Raw genomic sequence first — 19,437 nt, 5'->3', positions numbered from 1 at the left:
CTGCTTTGGCACTGGCGTTGTTGTTGTCCTGGTAGCTCATTCAAGATAATTAGCTGCGGGAAAGTGGAGTGTCTTGTCCCTTTCAAGCCTGTTTGTTGATCAAAGGCATTTGACGGACTCGCTAATCCCCTCTGACTGGCTGGAGAGCAACAGTGGCATCACAGTGTGGAGTGGCAGCTGACACACACAAGGACTTTAAACAACGCAAGGCTGTCTGGCATCACTGGTGCTCGTGTCTTATCAAATTGGGGCTTATTTAAAGGACAAGGCTGGTGTTATTTCAGCTTTTTGTTATGGTCAAGAAAAGACCAAAACCAATGATGGGTTATTTGGTCTCTCAATACTTTTTCTGACTTGTAAAAATACTCACAATGATACTTAAAAAGGGCTCAATTATTTCATAAAATAGGTGGATGCTATAATTACCCAAACAGGATCATAAGGGACTACATTAAGTGAAGGATTAATACACAATTTGCATTTTGTGACTATTGGTGTAGGTGGGATTAATTAAAAGTTAACAACATATCCAGTAAAAAGAGAAACAAAACAGATGTGAAGCAAATCAGGGACATAAAAGAAAGATCAGGGTCCAAAAGAATGAGCTGAAAGATGCTAAAATGCTCTGCAGAGATGACAGGAACTGCAGAGTCGGGTGATAATTCTCTGTGGGGACAAAGCATATTGATTGGTGCAGCTTCACGGAACTAAATGCCATTACATGTATTCAGGATGATTTACGATGGTTAGAAATAACCCTTTATTTACATAGAGGAGATTGGTGGCCACAGTTTTTCAGTTTTGTTCCTATCTGCAATTCAAATTCTAAGGACATAAATCCTTGAAACAGCACAATAGCCGGTGTCTACTCTGAAGCTCTTTCTCACTCCTCCGGTCTCTGTCTTACTTCTTCACCTTCCCTCTTTGTGATTTCAACAGAGGCTCTCGAGCTGACAACTTAAATGGGTCTTGAGGAGGACAACAAATACCATTTAAAATGGCAGGCTCTTCCACTGGGGAGTTTCACGACAAGTCTGCTGTTAAAGCCATTTGGGAAATTAACGGAACAGCCAGAGTTTTCAAAGGACAGAGGCCAGTTTGAACAGGCAGTCTTAGATCGATAGGTATGATTTAAAGTCTTAGGAGCCTTTAAGACCGAAGCTTTGCTCTGTGAAGCCAAAGATGGAATTTAAAATAGAGATTATTACCCTCACAATTAGCCCTGAGAAAGACTATTTTACCCTCTTTTTGTAAATGCGATATCTTGGTGAGTTGAATGTGATGGAGGTGGCCTCAGCACCCTGCAGTAAGCAGTGTGCTATGTGACTGAGGATGTGAAGGAAATTTGGTACTTCCTGTCATGGTGGGGCAAGAGGTAGGCAGCGACCTACTTCATATTCGAGACACAAGGCCTTGTGGGAACTCAAACTGTGAACCTAACCCTGATAACACCATGTGAGAGGAGTATGTGTAAATGGGTGACCTGTGTCGTTTGGTTATGTATGAGGTGGGAAGATAGGGCCACATTGAGTCTTGCTGAAGAATCAATGCTGGGAAATACAACAGTCATAAGTCGAGCGGTGTATGGGGCTTTGTTTTACTGTAAAAGAGCTATTCGGGATTGTGCGGTGTATGGAATACAAATGTGCTACTAAAACTTGCTGAACAGAGTATTATGTGCCTCGTGTTTGGCCAGCTCACCCAGTAACTTAGTGCAATCCTTAAAATTGCCAGAACAAGGAATAGCAGAGATATTCAAGTGTACTTGCATGAATTATGCATGGTCATGGTCACAAAAATATTTCCCCCAAACATATTTAAGTTCCCTGTTTAGGGCCAACCTTTATTTTTGTAAATTCCCGGTTTATTCCTGGTTTATTCGCATACATTCACATTAATTCCCATGGAAAGTTTCTAACTTTGAAAATTCATGGAATTTTGCAACCCTAGTCAAATCTCATCTGGATTTTATCTGAATTAGAGACACATGGAATGACATGTCAATTGGGTCAATATGCATTGGCTGATTGTTTTCCATGTTTATTATTTATTATTACTGCTGCATACGCAGGGATTATTTTGTGAAAGTGGTTGGAAGTTGCTTTGTTTCAGGGAAGCACTGCAATCTAGTAGTTTAGTTTTTCCTCTGGATGTTGATTTATTATTTAAAACGTATGTTCAGGATTTGTAGGATCACTGCATCATAAATCGTAATGTCATAATATTATTTACATAATACTTGAAAAATGATTTGTATTGGACTGCATGTGTCCTTCTTTCCCCTCTAACTCAGAATTTAGTCATATTGATTCATCTAAGGATGATTCACTTCAAACATGCGTAACCTCCTCATAGCACAGCTCATATATTAATGTAATGGTTTAGAAATGCTTTTTAATTGCCGCTTTTCAGTGCAAACACACAGTGTCAGCCTGCTAATGAGGCTGTTGTGTGAATGACAGAGCTAAACCTGTGGAGTGGCAGTGTATGTTTCCATGCTCCATCAGTGTCACGTCAGCAGCAGGAACGCTGCACGTCTCTGTGCCACAGCTGCACTAATTGTTTTGTCAACCAGGAATCCACAGCAAAGCAAATTTCTTGGTGTCAGAAATGTTAATGTTTTGCTTCTAGCAAGGCAGTTAATGGTGAGCTAAATCGTGTATCACATTTCTGAAAGATACACTCCCTGAATGAGTCATGATTTTATTTCAAATGTCAATATACTGTAGAATTTATTTAATTGAAAATGAGACAAGACAGTTGACTTTTCTGACACTGCTTTTATTAAAATATACTCTGGGAGGACTTTATCTTATTCTGTGAATGTAGAAACAAGATAAACATGATTATGTAGTATATCTTGTTTATCACTATGTGGACAAGTGGCCTGGAATTTAATTTAGGGGAAAATAGTTGCAAGTTATATCACAATTGTAATATTTGAGAGAAGAACTGCAATTAGATAATTTCCGCAAATCAATATTTTTATGAATGGGTTGAAATTAAACAGTCAAACAGGGATTGTAAACACAATATTTTTTTCTTGGCATTCTTTGTTTTATCAGATAGTCACAGAGAGACAGGAAGGGGGAGAGTGAGGGGAAGACATGCAGCAAATACAGATATAGTCATAGAAAATGTAAAAAATAAAATATTAATTTAAATACATTTCTAGGTGACGTAGAAACCCATAATGGGCTTATCCAAAAAAATCTCACATAGAAGAGAAGAAAAGAAAAGAAAAGAAAAGAAAAGAAAAGAAAAGAAAAGAAAAGAAAAGAAAAGAAAAGAAAAGAAAAAAATACTAGGGCTGTCAAAATGAATGTGTCCATCACCGCAATTAATTTGAATATACATAATGCGTTAAAAATGTTAATGCAATTAAGGCATTTTGTTTACCTACGTCCTTTTTGGAGAGCTGATGTCACGTAACAAAAGCCAAAAAACCTTCAGCGGCCAGCCTGAGAGGTAACAAACACAGTGATATGCACCATTTGCAAAGCTGAATTTATCTACAACAGAAGCTCAGCATCCTTGAGATATCATTTTAATACTACTACATATTGTAGGAATGTTGTGGGCAAATAACAAAACCCGTAAGTGAAAAGCTCATGTTCATGTCATATTCCCATGGATGCTTTTTGTCATGGATTTTACCACGGAAATGTGAAAGATTGTCTTAAATTAATGTCTGGCCAACCAGCACTTTTCTTTTTGAATCTGCATCTGTTTATGATGCTATTAACCAGGTGTCACAAATATTTGGTTTCTTATTCATTTGGTGATTTGTTTTCTATTAATCTACTGACAGCCTTTATATACACTTATATGCAGGAGCTGATAAAGATATTGATCAATAACCGCAGCTTAACAATACCATCAACACCTTTTTGGAACAAAGGCTTGCTTTATATTTAGTGCACACCTTTTTACAAGCAGGTACTCCACAAAAAAACCCCACATCTCTCACACACACAGAGAGAAGGAGCTTAACTTGTCTCTGTTGTGAAATCAGACCTTTTTTATGTTAATTATAGGCTACCTTCACAGGGATGGGAGGGAGATTTGCGTGGGAGGAAATAAGTTGTGATGATATTCATGCAGGTCCCAGTATTGTGGGTAGAAGTCAATGAAGGTCGTGCATTACATAATGCCCCTCCAGGTCAAAGTATATTAAATTAAAAAAGGCTGAAAACTTGTTTCACCTCTGGGTATCTAAACTTAGCACCAGTGTGCACATTAAACCGTGTGGTGTAATGGAATTGCATCAGTCGTTGGAACTGTGTTCATACTCCATATCTGCCAAAGCACACATGGGAGATCATTAAGTGAGAAGATATGGAGCTCTATTTGCCAGCCACCTCACCAAACTCTGAGACTGTCTATTAGTTTGGCATGCCAGTCTTTTCCCTGTTTATTGCTTTATTTAAACACGAATGTCAGTAACTATGAGCTTTGACACAAACAGAGAACTCTCAGTGGTCTGAACTACCATTCTTTTCATGCCATGGCTGGTGTGAAAGGCGCCTCGGTCCAGTATTATGCAGACGCTCTAATGAACTTGCTTATAAACTGGTATTTCAATAACAAGTCTGTTTCACAGAAGTGTGAGTACATTTAAGATCTGTCGCTTCATAGCAGGTTCACCGAGGAGTCTTAGAAAACAGAAAACAAAGACAGGAACTAAGTGTTGATCATTAAAAGTTTCTGGCTCATACACTGCTAGATCAAGTGATGATAACATTCAATGAAATTTTCTTCACTACTCATTTCTAAAACCATCTGAATTCAGTAAAATTTAACTCCCTGAGTCATAGCTTGCCCTCTGTAGAGAACGTAGAGAAAGTACCCAGACTGTGGAAAATGACCTTTGAGTCATTCAAATCATTTACAGGCATTGACTCTGGAAAACTGGCCCTTCTGTGCTGCTAATGTCTAAATCACGACGCTCAAACCAGAGTTACAGACTCCGTAATTTAAACCAAATCCGCTTCTATTCAGGTTTTTCAGCTGTGCATGAGAAAGAGATTGCATTCAGGTAATGATGACCTGATCAGCACTCTGCAGACAGGAATAAAGAGTTACAGTTAACTTTTCATTTTGCAGTTTTTTGCATGAAAGATCATGTTAACCCTGCCTGAAAAAAAATCTGTGCGGCAAGATGATTTCACATAAAGCCTCACATAAAGCCTCCGTTCTTTGTCTACTTGTTTCAAGGATGCTTTGAAGCATTAATAATCAAGATGCAATTTTCAAAATTCTCGGTCTAAAGCAAAATTCTTAGCCTGATTTCAGACCTCATTTCAGAATTGCTGCTTTCTCCTCAGATTTGTCCAAAGACGCCTTTTAAAACATGTCCCATGTTGTGACCACTAATGGATAAATCAGCCAGTTATTAGAAACAGTCAACAAACTAGAAGGACACTCAGAGTGCCCACTTCTGCCAAGGGTCCTATTTTGTATTCTTAACAAAAGTGAAAAAAAAGTTGTTTATCCGCCAAATTATTTGGATCCACTCCAAAATTAAATTGGTTCCTTTTTGGCCCATAATCCACCCTTTCACTAAATTTCATGAAAATCTGGGCAGAAGTTTTTCTGTAATCCTGCAGACAAACAAACAAAAACAAACCAAACCGAAAACATAACTTCCTAAACATAACTAACCTGAGATTAAGAATAAGGCCATTTTCTGGCAACATAACTTAGAAAACGCAGAACATTGCAACATGCATAGAAATAAAATTTAAAATAACAATAAAATGGAAATCTTTCTTCAATTAATGTGATCAAACATTAACTTCTAGTAACTATGTTTGTGTCGACGGTAAGGAAAGGATACATCACTCACTACAATTAGTGAGGAAAAACAAAATGGTAAATCAGTATAATCATAATTCTATGTATTTTCTTGCAATTCAGCATTAAATATTTAGATATTGTATATAATATATTCCTGGGCAGCTTAACAGCAACATACCTTTGGATTTAGCAGGCGGGTTGGGTTTACAGTTTTTCGCAGTCATTTTGGTGCATTTGTCACATCATTATTTACATTTGTTGCAACAGTTAATGCATTTCTCAAAACAATTAGTACAAACTGCAAACCCTTGTTGATAACCTGGAAAAGCGTGTCACTTGCTCAAAATGGATAGCTCATTCCTCAAAAGCAAGCATTCATGTCAATGAAAGTGTCAGTGTCATCAAGATGAAAAGTGCTGACACCATGTTTATAAACCATAGACTGTATATAAATAATGGACGTAGTCACCGTGACGTCACCCATTGGTTTGTGGACTGCCCGTTGGAAGCCTCGAGTTCAGCGTTATACTTGTCGCCATCTTGCGTCGCCATCTTTTTTCCGATACGCGGAGCAGACCATAATTGGACTGTGGCGGAGCGCGAGGGATCTGACGACACTGACTACAGCCTCTCTACACCGGCAACCTCACTGAGAGAAGCCGCTGCTAATTCATGTTAGCATTAACTGGAGCATTAACTGGGATGTTAGTTTTGGCTAGCAAAAAAACAAAAACAAAATGTATCTTTCTTACCTCAGAAAACTGAGCAGTGACTCCTTGGAGTGTCTGTTAGTCCAACCAAACACTGAACAAGACATTTTTACTGAACAAAACGTTCAAATAAACTGTCATGAAGTGAAAATACAGTGAAAGGGTCAAAGTTATGAGACCAAATCGGTAAACGTCCTCTTTTCTATCTATATAACGTTATATATAACTTTATTGACACGTTTCCATGGATACGCATTGCTCTGCTTCTCTCCTGGTGACGGCTCGCCTTGTCAGTGACCTGTCAATCAAAGCTAGAAATGCCACAAATCATACGATTCTTTATCTTCTATTTTCTTCTAAATGGGACCATTATTAGAACTATTGACATCAAATTGTCTTGAAGATGATTTTTTACTAGCGATTGAGACCATAATTTTGTCCCTGAAAAATGTTTCTGAGGTAATAAATCAAGTGAGAAGTTTTCAAATTTAGCACTGAAATGAATGGGCAGATTTCTTTTGCAGCCAAACTTAGCACCCTCTACTGGAATTTTCGGTGAATTGCAGGCTTTATGCACTTCCTGGTGGCCTCCATGCTCAGGCACGGAGATTGCCGCCTGTTATGAACGAGATAGTCAAATGGCTCTGTCATGTTTTCATTATGACATTTTACTCTGGAAATGTTTTCCAATGCAAAAAAGTCAGATCTTGGTGAAAATACCTGAAAATGCTCAAGACAGCCCTTCTACTATTTACACAGCCATTTGAAAACTACAGTAAAAATACACATTACTGTATTCAGTGAGGTAACTGAGTTCAACACACTGAATATGTATGTTTCACATTTTTACTGCATATGCTCTTTGCAATTCTAATTTGTTAACAGCATTGTGCAAAAGGAAAAACACACCCTTATTTACAACAAACATAAAGTCCCTTTGGGTAGAGCTGTGCACAATTGTAAAAAATATTGCAGTACATAATGGAACTGAACATACAACATACATAGTACTGTAAATCATTCATGCACATCCAGACGTTCCTCTCTGTCTGGCCACATAGTTTCATCTACATCACAGCCAATATCATCTCTTGCAATGCAGTGAGGAAAGTATCTCCTCCATTTATGTGTCACAGTATTGTAGAAATGTACACACTATGTCCTGCTTGGTTCATATATGCTTTAAAGTGTTTATGGGTTTATGGGAGCTGCTCTCTATACCTTTTTCTGTGACTGTATTTTTGGTCATTTTGTGTCTTTTTTAGTCATTTGTACATCTATTTTTGGTCAATTTGTGTCTATTTCGATAATTTTGTGTCCTTTTTTTGTAATTTTTACATCTACAGTCATGGAAACATTCTTGATAATAAACACTTGTCTTTAAATGTGAGCAGGTGGGACACCAGAGTTATCAGGAGTCTTTCCCAAATCTTTTCAAAGTCTTCTGATGTATAGGTAGCATGAGATACATTCACAATACAGACGATCCGCATCTGTTAGGAAGCACCAATCCTAACATGAAACACACCAAATTGTCGGGGAGAAACTCAGCTAAAAGCCTCTACCAAGCATTGCCACCCAAACAAAACATAGTTCAATCCCCGAGCAATCAAATGGGCATGTGACAAAAATTCGAAAACAGGGCATGTCCACTTTAGTGCTTCTGCTAATGTCACCACTTCAACCAAACCACACAAACGGTGTCCAAGCCAGGTACTCCGCTGCTTATAGAGATATCATAGAGTCTCATCACCTTTGCAGTGAAAACTCGGCAAGCTAGCCCCGAAAGAGTAGCAAAATAAATCCACAAAACGATAGAGTATGCCTTATCTTAGCTGTTTTGTGGTCAGAAGTTCTATTCCAGTGCAAGAAAACGCTGCTAATGTCTACTCCTATGTCTCTGCTTTAGTTTCAGATCAATCACGAAGGTACTGGTTGTTTACATTTAGACAAAGGGGCTTTGAAAGTGTGAACTCCTGGTGCAATATACCACTTTTTCTTTAGATGTAAGCATCTAAACTTAATTATATTACTTACTTAATTCATATATATATATATATATATATATATATATATATATATATATATATGAATTAAGTAAGTAATATAATTAAGTTTAGATGCTATTATATATATAATATATAATATATATATGTATATCTTTCAGAACATATTTTTCTATAATGTTATGATTTGAAAATGATGTTATGATTTGAAATGATGATGTGTGTGTTATTGTGTCTCGGGGTTCCGTGTGTTCTGTGTTCTGATGTCTGCACATAAATTAGAACACAGAACACACAGACAGTCTGTTTAAACACAGTTGAAGTCTATTAGAGTCTATTTAGAGTGTGAGCTCTCCACAGACTGGACAGACCACTGGGCAGACACACTGTGGATCTGCTTGGATTGGAAATACTACTCAGAGTTTTTACATGTTATGTAGTTTTTTATTTACTTTGTGAAACCTGTGGATCAAGGAGACACAAGGAGAAAGTGGAAGCCTTTTTCCTGCATGTTGCCTGAGCCATGTGCAGAGTCCTGAAGGTAACGCTGAAAGAGGTAGGGATCGACGTGCTCAGACTAAGTTATGTCATGTTTTGGTTACTGTGTTGCAGTGCAAGGTTTCTGTCTCTGAATTTATTGGGTGATGGTGTATGTCCTCTCCTGAAGCCCACTAAGAGTTTAATATAGTGAGGGATCTTTATTTATTTATTTATATTAACTGCAGAGACCACATTGTGCTGTTTAGCAAGAAACAAAATCCCCAAGTCCACTAATGAGGAATCTAAAGTGACAGTCACTGTTAGGAAGTTTGTTTCTGTGATATTGTGAACAAGGTTATGATTATTTGTGTCATTGTTGCTGTTAATACCTGCATGCATGAAAAGAAGGTCTCTTGTGTGTTTTTCTTCACAACTTTAACTCACATTTTGGAGCTTTTTCTTGCCCACTGGATAGAAATGCCATAATATGCTTTTTATTAAGTTTTGCTGTTATAGTTTCTGATAGAAGGTCTCTCCTGTGTGTTTCTTCCAAAGGAAAACTCCAATTTTAACTCTAAACTAAAAGGGTTTTGGGTTGAGTTTTTGTCATGAGAGGCATCTTTATTTAGTTTTATATTTTTTTTGGTTTCATTTTTGTGTTTTTTGTTGAAATGTACAGTACTGTGCAAAAGTTTTAGGCAAGTGTGGGAAAAAATGCTGTAAAATAAGAATGCTTTCAAATCAGAATTGATATTTTTATCAAAAAACAAAATGCAAAGTGAGTGGACGGAAGAAAAATCAAAATCAATATTTAATGTGACCACCCTTTGCCTTAATTTAATTTAATCTAATTTAATTTTAATGGTTTTATTTCATTGTTGTTTCCGAAATGTTTGTCATTTTTACTGTCAAGACAGTTGTAAACCTTGGAAGAAGGTCTCTCTTGTGTTTATCTTAAGGAAAAATCCAATTTTACTAAACTTTTTTGGAACTTTTTCTTGTCCATTGGAGAGAGGTGTCATAATATGCTTCTTGTTATAAACATTTTACTTTTCACAATGAAAATCCACCTTGACATATAAAATTAATCTTTCAAAACATATCTCTCTATGATGTTATGATTTGAAAATGATGTTATGATTTGAAATGATGCTGTGTGTGTTTTTGTGTCTCAGGGTTCCATGTGTTCTGTGTTCTGATGTCTGCACATAAATTAGAACACAGAACACACAGACAGTCTGTAAACACAGTTGAAGTCTATTAGAGTCTAGTTAGAGTGTGAGCTCTCCACAGACTGGACAGACCACTGGGCAGACACACTGTGGATCTGCTTGGATTGGAAATACTACTCAGAGTTTTTACATGTTATGTAGTTTTTTATTTACTTTGTGAAACCTGTGGATCAAGGAGACACAAGGGGAAAGTGGAAGCCTTTTTCCTGCATGTTGCCAGAGCCCTGTGCAGAGTCCTGAATATAACGCTGAAAGAGGTAGTGATCGACGTGCTCATGTCATATTTTGGTTACTGTGTTGCAGTGCAAGGTTTCTGTCTCTGAATTTGTTGGGTGATGGTGTATGTCCTCTCCTGAAGTTCACTAACAGTTAAACATAGTGAGGGATCTTTATTTATCTGCTCACCATGAACTGCAGAGACCACCTTCTGCTGTTCATATTCCTCATTAGAGGATTTTGTTTCTTGCTAAAGTGACAGTCACTTTTAGGAAGTTTGTTTTTGTGATATTGTTAACAAGGTAAGATATATATATATATATATATATAGTACTGCGCAAGGGTTTTAGGCAGGTGTGGAAAAAATGCTGTCAAATAAGAATACTTTTAAAAATAGAATTGATGAATTTTTTTAAATCAAAAACTAAATGCAAAATGAGTGAATTTGATCACCCTTTGCCTTCAAATCAGCATCAATTCTTCTAGGCATTTGTTCACACTGCCTAAGACTTTTGCACAGAACTGTCTACATCTATGTATATATATATGAGGACAAAAAGTCAAAATAACGAGAATATAGTCAGAATGAGAAAAAAAAGGTGAAATGAAAAAAGTGAAAATGACAAAAAAGTTGAAATCATGAAAAAAAGTCAAAATGACAAAAAAAAAGCAGGTAAGTCATAATGTGTTTTAATTTTATTTTATGTCATTGTGGTTTTTGAAATGTATGTAATTTCCACTGTCGGATACTTGTAAGCCTTGGAAGAAGGTCTCTCTTGTGTTTATCTTCCCAAGGAAAACTTCAATTGTACTAAACTGTTTTGGAGCTTTTCCTTGTCCATTGGAGAGAGGTGTCATAATATGCTTCTTGTTATATATATATATATATATATATATATATATATATATATATATATATATATACATAAACATACATGTACAGTACTGCACAAGGGTTTTAGGTTAGTGTTGAAAAAAATGCTGTCAAATAGGAATGCTTTTAAAAATAGAATTGATGAATTTTTTAAAATCAAAAACTAAATGCAAAGTGAGTGAATTTGATCACCCTTTGCCTTCAAATCAGCATCAATTCTTCTAGGCATTTGTTCACACTGCCTAAGACTTTTGCAAAGAACTGTCTATATGTATGTATATATTTATATAAATATGAGGACAAAAAGTAAAAATAACGAGATTATAGTCAGAATGAGAAAAAAAAGTTGAAAACATGAAAAGTCAAAATGACAAAAAAGTTGAAAAGATGAAAAGTCAAAATGACAAAAAAAGTTGAAATCATGAAAAAAAGTCAAAATGACAAAAAGTTGAAATCATGAAAAAAGGTCAAAATGACAAAAAGTTGAAATCATGAAAAAAAGTCAAAATCACAAAAAGTTGAAATCATGATAAAAAGTTGAAATCATGATAAAAAGTTGAAATCATGATTAAAAAAAAGTCAAACTGACAAAAAAAAATGAAATCATGAAAAAAGTCAAAATGACAAAAAAAAAGCAGGTAGGTCATAATGTGTTTTTATTTTATTTTATGTCATTGTTGTTTTTGAAATGTATGTAATTTCCACTGTCAAGACACTTGTAAGCCTTGGAAGAAGGTCTCTCTTGTGTTTATCTTCCCAAGGAAAACTTCAATTGTACTAAACTGTTTTGGAGCTTTTCCTTGTCCATTGGAGAGAGGTGTCATAATATGCTTCTTGTTTTATATATATATATATATATATATATATATAAATATACATATATACATAAACATATATGTACAGTACTGCGCAAGGGTTTTAGGCTAGTGTGGAAAAAATGCTGTCAAATAAGAATGCTTTTAAAAATAGAATTGATTAATTTTTTTAAATCAAAAACTAAATGCAAAGTGAGTGAATTTGATCACCCTTTGCCTTCAAATCAGCATCAATTCTTCTAGGCATTTGTTCACACTGCCTAAGACTAATGCAAAGAAGATGATGTCAGGTGATGATGATGTCATGATGTCAGGTGATGATGTCATGTGTGATGTCATGTGATGATGTCATGTGATGATGATGTCATGTGATGATGATGTCATGTGATGTCAAGTGATGATGTCATGGGATGATGATGTCAGGTGGTGATGTCAGGTGATGATGTCATGTTGTGGTGATGTCATGTGATGATGATGTCAGGTGATGATGATGTCATGTGATGATGTCAGGTGATGATGTCATGTCATGATGATGTCATGTGGTGGTGATGTCATGTGATGATGATGTCATGTGATGATGTCAGGTGATGATGTTATGTGATGATGTCAGGTGGTGATGTCATGTGATGATGATGTCAGGTGTGTTACCAACTGGCTCTAAGGTGGCAACAAGGAGGGAGGTCACACACAGATTGAGCATGAAAAACTAATTTTATTTAACATAATTTAATTAACTTATTTACAAACGAAAAAAAACAAACAAAGTAAGCCACAGTGTTGGGCCTGGAGCCTGCTGAGAGAGAGTGGAGCTCTGCAGAAGGCCCTCCTTTATGCCATCTGGAGAGCCCATCCCACATGGGCAGGTACAATCACAACCCTTCCACTCTACCCTCCTAACCACTCCAAGTACCTGCAACAAAAGCAGAAGTAAACAAGAAGGCAGAGTGGGAGGGGTCGTCACAGGTGATGATGTCAGGTGATGATGTCATGTGATAATGGTGTCATATGATAATTTCATGTGATGATGTCAAGTGAAGATGTCATGGGATGATGATGTCAGGTGGAGATGTCAGATGATGATGTCATGTGGTGGTGATGTCATGTGATGAGAATGTCAGGTGATGATGATGTCATGTGATGATGATGTCATGATGTCAGGTGATGATGTCATGTGATGATGATGTCATGTGATGTCAAGTGATGATATCATAGGATGAGAATGTCAGGTGATGATGATGTCATGTGATGATGATGTCATGATGTCAGGTGATGATGTCATGTGTGATGATGTCAGGTGATGATGATGTCATGTGATGATGTCCTGTGATGATGATGTCAGGTGATGATGTCATGTCATGATGATGTCATGTGATGATGTCAGGTGATGATGTTATGTGATGATGTCAGGTGGTGATGTCATGTGATGATGATGTCAGGTGTGTTACCAACTGGCTCTAAGGTGGCAACAAGGAGGGAGGTCACACACAGATTGAGCATGAAAAACTAATTTTATTTAACATAATTTAATTAACTTATTTACAAACGAAAACAAACAAACAAAGTAAGCCACAGTGTTGGGCCTGGAGCCTGCTGAGAGAGAGTGGAGCTCTGCAGAAGGCCCTCCTTTATGCCATCTGGAGAGCCCATCCCACATGGGCAGGTACAATCACAACCCTCCCACTCTACCCTCCTAACCACTCCAAGTACCTGCAACAAAAGCAGAAGTAAACAAGAAGGCAGAGTGGGAGGGGTCGTCACAGGTGATGATGTCAGGTGATGATGTCATGTGTGATGTCATGTGATAATGGTGTCATATGATAATGGTGTCATGTGATAATTTCATGTGATGATGTCAAGTGATGATGTCATGGGATGATGATGTCAGGTGGAGATGTCAGATGATGATGTCATGTGGTGGTGATGTGTGATGAGAATGTCAGGTGATGATGATGTCATGTGATGATGATGTCATGATGTCAGGTGATGATGTCATGTGTGATGTCAGGTGATGATGTCATGTGATGATGATGTCATGTGATGTCAAGTGATGATGTCATGGGATGATGATGTCATGGGATGATGATGTCATGTCATGATGTCAGGTGATGATGTCATGTGATGATGTCAGGTGGTGATGATGTCATGTGTGTTGTCAGGTGATGATGTCATGTGATGATGATGTCAGGTGATGATGTCAGGTGATGATGTCATGTGATGATGATATCAGGTGAAGATTATGTCATGTGATGATGATGTCATGATGTCAGGTGATGATGCCATGTGTGATGCCAGGTGATGATGTCATGTGATGATGATGTCATGTGATGATGTCAGGTGATGATGTCATGTGATGCTGATGTCAGTTGGTGATGATGTCATGTGAGTTGTCAGGTGATGATGTCATGTGATGATAATGTCATGATGTCAGGTAATGATGCCATGTGTGATGCCAGGTGATGTCATGTGATGATGATGTCATGTGTGTTGTCAGGTGATGATGTCATGTGATGATGTCTGGTGGTGATGTCAGGTGATGATGTCATGTGATGCTGATGTCATGTGATGATGTCATGGGATGATGATGTCAGGTGGTGATATCATGTGGTGGTGATGTATGGTGATGATGATGTCATGTGATGATGATGTCATGATGCCAGGTGATGATGTCATGTGATGATGTCAGGTGATGATGTCATGTGATGCTGATGTCAGGTGGTGATGATGTCATGTGGTGATGATGATGTCAGGTGGTGATGTCATGTGATTATGATGTCATGTGATGATGTCAGGTGATGATGTCATGTGATGCTGATGTCAGGTGGTGATGATGTCATGTGTGTTGTCAGGTGATGATGTCATGTGATGATGATGTCAGGTGGTGATGTCATGGGATGATGTCAGGTGGTGATGTCAGGTGATGATGTCATGTGGTGGTGATGTCAGGTGATGATGATGTCAGGTGATGATGATGTCATGATGTCAGGTGATGATGTCATGTGATGATGATATCATGTGATGTTAAGTGATGATGTCATGGGATGATGATGTCAGGTGGTGATGTCAGGTGATGATGTCATGTGGTGGTGATGTCATGTGATGATGATGTCATGTGATGATGTCATGTGATGCTGATGTCAGGTGGTGATGATGTCATGTGTGTTGTCAGGTGATGATGTCATGTGATGATGATGTCAGGTGGTGATGTCATGTGATGATGTCATGTGATAATGCCAAGGGATGATGTCATGGGATGATGATGTCAGGTGATGATGTCATGTGATGCTGATGTCAGGTGGTGATGATGTCATGTGTGTTGTCAGGTGATGATGTCATGTGATGATGATGTCATGTGATGATTTCATGTGATGATGCCAAGTGATGATGTCATGGGATGATGATGTCAGGTGATGATGTCATGTGGTGATGTCATGTGATGATGATGTCATGTGATGATGATGTCATGCAATGATGATGTCAGGTGATGATGTTGTGTGATGTCAGGTGATGATGTCATGTGATGATGATGTCAGGTGGTGATGTCAGGTGATGATGTCATGTGTTGGTGATGTCAGGTGATGATGATGTCATGTGATGATGTCCTGTGATGATGATGTCATGATGTCAGGTGATGATGTCATGTGATGATGTGATGTGATGATGTCATGATGTCAGGTTATGATGTCATGTGATGATGATGTCATGTGATGATGTTAGCTGATGATGTCATGTGATGCTGTTGTCAGGTGGTGATGATGTCATTTGTGATGTCAGGTGATGATGTCATGTGATGATGATGTCAGGTGGTGATGTCATGTGATGATGTCATGTGATGATATCAAGTGATGATGTCATGGGATGATGATGTCAGGTGGTGATGTCAGGTGATGATGTCATGTTGTGGTGATGTCATGTGATGATGATGTCATGTGATGATGATGTCATATGATGTCAAGTGATGATGTCATGGGATGATGATGTCAGGTGGTTATGTCAGGTGATGATGTCATGTGGTGGTGATGTCAGGTGAAGATGATGTCATGATGTCAGGTGATGATGTCATGTGATGATGTCAGTTGATGATGTCAAGTGATGATGTCAGGTGGTGATGTCATGGGATGATGATGTCAGGTCGTGATGTCAGGTGATGATGTCATGTGGTGGTGATGTCAGGTGAAGATGATGTCATGATGTCAGGTGATGATGTCATGTGATGATGTCAGTTGATGATGTCAAGTGATGATGTCAGGTGGTGATGTCATGGGATGATGATGTCAGGTCGTTATGTCAGGTGATGATGTCATGTGATGATGATGTCAGGTGATGATGATGTCATGTAATGATGATGTCATGATGTCAGGTAATGATGTCATGTGATGATGTCTGGTGGTGATGTCAGGTGATGATGTCATGTGATGCTGATGTCAAGTGGTGATGATGTCATGTGTGTTGTCACGTGATGATGTCATGTGGTGGTGATGTCAGGTGATGATGATGTCATGTGATGATGTCCTGTTATGATGATGTCTTGATGTCAGGTGATGATGTCATGTAATGATGTCATGTGATGATGATGTCATGATGTCAGGTGATGATGTCATGTGATGATGATGTCATGTGATGATGTTAGCTGATGATGTCATGTGATGCTGTTATCAGGTGGTGATGATGTCATGTGTGTTGTCAGGTGATGATGTCATGTGATGATGATGTCAGGTGGTGATGTCATGTGATGATGTCATGTGATGATATCAAGTGATGATGTCATGGGATGATGATGTCAGGTGGTGATGTCAGGTGATGATGTCATCTTGTGGTGATGTCATGTGATGATGATGTTATGTGATGATGATGTCAGGTGATGATGTCAGGTGATGATGCCATGTTGTGGTGATGTCATGTGATGATGATGTTATGTAATGATGATGTCATGTGATGTCAAGTGATGATGTCATGTTGTGGTGATGTCAAGTGGTTATGTCAGGTGAAGATGATGTCAAGTGATGATGTCCTGTGATGATGATGTCATGTGATGATGATGTCATGTGATGTCAAGTGATGATGTCATGGGATGATGATGTCAGGTGGTTATGTCAGGTGATGATGTCATGTGGTGGTGATGTCAGGTGAAGATGATGTCATGTGATGATGTCATGTGATGATGATGTCATGATGTCAGGTGATGTCATGTGATGATGTCAGTTGATGATGTCATGGGGTGATGATGTCAGGTCGTGATGTCAGGTGATGATGTCATGTGGTGGTGATGTCATGTGATGATGATGTCAGGTGATGATGATGTCATGTGATGATGATGTCAGGTGATGATGATGTCATGTGATGATGTCCTGTGATGATGATGTCATGATTTCAGGTGATGATGTCATGTGATGATGTCATGTGATGATGATGTCATGATGTCAGGTGATGATGTCATGTGATGATGATGTCATGTGATGATGTTAGCTGATGATGTCATGTGATGCTGTTGTCAGGTGGTGATGATGTCATGTGGGTTGTGAGGTGATGATGTCATGTGATTATGATGTCAGGTGGTGATGTCATGTGATGATGTCATGTGATGATATCAAGTGATGATGTCATGGGATGATGATGTCAGGTGGTGATGTCAGGTGATGATGTCATCTTGTGGTGATGTCATGTGATGATGATGTTATGTGATGATGATGTCAGGTGATGATGTCATGTTGTGGTGATGTCATGTGATGATGATGTTATGTGATGATGATGTCATGTGATGTCAAGTGATGATGTCATGTTGTGGTGATGTCAAGTGGTTATGTCAGGTGAAGATGATGTCATGTGATGATGTCCTGTGATGATGATGTCATGATGTCAGGTGATGATGTCATGTGATGATGTCAGTTGATGATGTCAAGTGATGATGTCAGGTGGTGATGTCATGTGATGATGATGTCATGATGTCAGGTGATGATGTCATGTGGTGGTGATGTCATGTGATGATGATGTCAGGTGATGATGATGTCATGTGATGATGATGTCATGATGTCAGGTGATGATGTCATGTGTGTTGTCTGGTGGTGATGTCAGGTGATGATGTCATGTGATGCTGATGTCAGGTGGTGATGATGTCATGTGTGTTGTCAGGTGATGATGTAATGTGATGATGATATCATGATTGCAGGTGATGATGCCATGTGTGATGACAGGTGATGATGTCATGTGATGATGATTTTAGGTTATGATGTCAGGTGATGATGTCATGTGATGCTGATGTCAGGTGGTGATGATGTCATGTGATGATGATTTCAAGTGATGATGTCAGGTGATGATGTGATGCTGATGTCAGGTGGTGATGATGTCATGTGTGTTGTCAGGTGATGATTTCATGTGATGATGATGTCAGGTGGTGATGTCATGGGATGATGATGTCAGGTGATGATGTCAAGTGGTGGTGATGTCATGTGATGATGTCAGGTGATGATGTCATGTGGTGATGATGTCATGATGTCAGGTGATGATGTCATGTGTGATGTCATGTGATGATGTCATGTGATGTCAAGTGATGATGTCATGGGATGATGATGTCATGTGGTGGTGATGTCAGGTGATGATGATGTCAGGTGATGATGATGTCATGTGATGATGATGTCATGATGTCAGGTGATGTCATGTGATGATGATGTCATGTGATGTCAAGTGATGATGTCATAGGATGATGAAGTCAGGTGGTGATATCAGGTGATGATGTCATGTGGTGGTGATGTCAGGTGATGATGTCATGTGATGATGATGTCATGTGATGATGTCAGGTGATGATGTCATGTGATGATGATGTCAGGTGGTGATAATGTCATGTGATGATGTCATGTGATGATGCCAAGTGATGATGTCATGGGATGATGATGTCAGTTGGTGATGTCAGGTGATGATGTCATGTGGTGGTGATGTCATGTGATGATGATGTCATGTGATGATGATGTCATGCGATAATGATGTCAGGTGATGATGTCGTGTGATGTCAGGTGATGATGTCATGTGATGATGATGTCAGGTGGTGATGTCAGGTGATGATGTCATGTGGTGGTGATGTCAGGTGATGATGATGTCATGTGATGATGTCCTGTGATGATGATGTCATGATGTCAGGTGATGATGTCATGTGATGATGTCATGTGATGATGATGTCATGATGTCAGGTGATGATGTCATGTGATGATGATGTCATGTGATGATGTTAGCTGATGATGTCATGTGATGCTGTTGTCAGGTGGTGATGATGTCATGTGGGTTGTCAGGTGATGATGTCATGTGATGATGATGTCA

At 38.4% G+C, this 19,437-nt stretch overlaps 1 long non-coding RNA gene across 1 annotated transcript in view; it reads left to right on the top strand.

Moving 5' to 3' along the window:
- Nucleotides 1-1,036, top strand: part of LOC131973893 (uncharacterized) — a 32,275-nt gene extending 31,239 nt beyond the window's left edge. The window contains exon 3 of the long non-coding RNA XR_009394594.1: nt 940-1,036. This is a non-coding gene — a long non-coding RNA (uncharacterized LOC131973893). The remainder of the gene's footprint in view (nt 1-939) is intronic.
- Nucleotides 1,037-19,437: the final 18,401 nt, after the last annotated feature.

This window comes from Centropristis striata, chromosome 6, assembly GCF_030273125.1.
Source record: "Centropristis striata isolate RG_2023a ecotype Rhode Island chromosome 6, C.striata_1.0, whole genome shotgun sequence".
NCBI lineage: Eukaryota > Metazoa > Chordata > Actinopteri > Perciformes > Serranidae > Centropristis > Centropristis striata.
The sequence above is the reverse complement of the archived record's forward strand: the minus strand, read 5'-3'. Positions and strand labels throughout refer to the sequence as shown.